This window comes from Gigantopelta aegis, chromosome 3 (assembly GCF_016097555.1).
Source record: "Gigantopelta aegis isolate Gae_Host chromosome 3, Gae_host_genome, whole genome shotgun sequence".
Classification (NCBI taxonomy): domain Eukaryota; kingdom Metazoa; phylum Mollusca; class Gastropoda; order Neomphalida; family Peltospiridae; genus Gigantopelta; species Gigantopelta aegis.
Window position 1 is genome coordinate 6,598,101 of NC_054701.1, and position 2,500 is coordinate 6,600,600.

The following is a 2,500-nucleotide window of genomic DNA, read 5'->3' on the forward strand; positions in this document are numbered from 1 at the left end:
TAAAACGTGTACATTATACCGTTAATAAAAGGCAGCTTTGGCCACAGGGTACGATCTTTGAATATTGATGCTGTTATTGTTTTTCTTTGTTTCTCGCTATTTATGACCCCCCGACCCCCTTGCGGAGCACTCACTCAGGACCGGCCTCGGTGGCGTTGTGGTTAGGCCATCGGTCTACAGGCTGGTAGGTACTGGGTTCGGATCCCAGTCGAGGCATGGGATTTTTAATCCAGATACCGACTCCAAACCTTGAGTGAGTGCTTCGCAAGGCTCAATGGGTAGGTGTAAACCACTTGCACCGACCAGTGATCCATAACTGGTTCAACAAAGGCCATGGTTTGTGCTATCCTGCCTGTGGGAAGCGCAAATAAAAGATCCCTTGCTGCTAATCGGAAAGAGTAGCCCATGTAGTGGCGACAGCGGGTTTCCTCTCAAAATCTGTGTGGTCCTTAACCATATGTCTGACGCCATATAACCGTAAATAAAATGTGTTGAGTGCGTCGTTAAATAAAACATTTGTTTCTTTCACTCACTCAGGGTCTGTATCTGGATTAAAAATCCCATGCCTCGTCTGGGAACCGAACTCAGTACCTACCAGCCTGTAGATCGATGACCAAACCACGCCGACACCGGGGCCGGTCACAGTCGATGACGACATGTAGAGATGTGCAAGGCCTTCGACCTACGTCACAGCGGAGGGCCTAACGCTCGTTTTGTTTATCGACTAGAGCACTAAGTATCGGCTATTGGATGTCAAACATTTGGTAATTCTGACACATAGCCTTGGAGAGGAAACCTGATTTCTCCACTATCTTAATCTATCGACATCATAGTTATGTATATGTGGAACTGGTTAAGTGTTTATGTTGTTTTTCTTGTAAAGCAATTCATTCTGTTAGCCATATTATTGAACAATATATTCACTTTCAGGAAATAATAAGCAATGTCCACAAGATCCATTTGAAAATAATATTTTTTGAAAATAATAAAAGCAACAAAAGCATTATATATTATCGTGCATGACATCAATACTATCCCACAACAGTGGCATATGCAATGTAGTTCATGAACATTGAAGGTGAACACATTTAAGCAGTAACAACCTTTCAAATTAATATTCCTGAAACTCCTAAATCTTACTGATCGTTTTTCTCGTGGACTCTTCTCTTGTTTACTAGTGAAAACATTTCTTTCCGCGCGTTTAAAGCAACATATACAACGTAAGTTGAAAGGTCTCGATGTAATAACATAATATATCGTTGTTTGTGAGGGAACATTAAACTGAAAACACGAAACTCGGAGCTCTGTATTTGCATAGCTACATGGTTGAAGTTGTACAAACATAAAAGTAGCTAACACGGTTTGCGATGTGCGAGGGGGGAGGGGGGGGGGGGCAGGATCATTCTGTTTTTCTCGGAAATGATTCAGGATGCTAGTGCTTTTTTAGCAATTTAATATTGAGGAAGGTAAAGTTTAGGAGCATACTATTCGGGACGTGCACAATGTGCTGAGGTGTGCTTTTTGAGAAAAAAACCTAAAGTAAGTGCCGTCACGTTTTTGTTATATACGGCGTTTACCCCGAGGCACAATCACGGTGATTCGTTAGACCTATAAAACGAAGTTATTTTTATGAAGCACGACCCGAGTAAACCTTAATATAACTGTCAGCTGTCAACCGATGTCAACCGATGTCAACGAATATAGCTCACGTTTCCAGAGAATGTCTGTTACAACACCCACACCATCGAGTCACATCAAAGAGGTTCTAGCTTAAACAAAATCAATAACTATAGGGCGGGGTAGACCCGGGGCGATCTTACCAGAGGAGGGGCTAATGTGTCCAATAAACTATTATTTATAAGCTCATTTCGTCAAAACTCCGATTATTTTCACCAGTCTAACCACCCTACAATTTATACAATATTGTTTCTTTTATATGTTATCTAATGATTATGTTAAATGGGTTTAACATACATTTCTAGAAGAAAAAACACCTGTACATTAAAGTAGCCTTTTCATGCGTCTTAATACAAATTTCGGTGTTGGGTTTGACTCTTTATTAGCCCATTGAACTATTTTTCGTTCCAGTCAGTGCACCACGACTGGTATATCAAAGGCCGTGATATGTGCTATTCTTGAGATGGTGCATATATGACACCCCTTGCTACTAACGGGTTTCTTCTCTAAGACTATATGTCACAATTACTAAATGTTTGACTTCCAATAGCCGATGATTAATAAATCAATGTGCACTAGTTGTGTCGTTAAACAAAATGAACTTTAACTTCATGGTTATATGGGCCAAATGTTGAAAACAAATTCAAGATAGATTCAGAACACTTTGTACTCGCGGTTATTCGAAAAGGAAAGGAATATTTCTTTAACGGCTCTTCAGCATATTTTAAACTTAGCTCGAGTGTCCTCTAGCATTACTCTATGATCCACATATAATAGAATAACGCTAGACGACACTCGAGCTCGTGTTAAACTATGGTTGTTT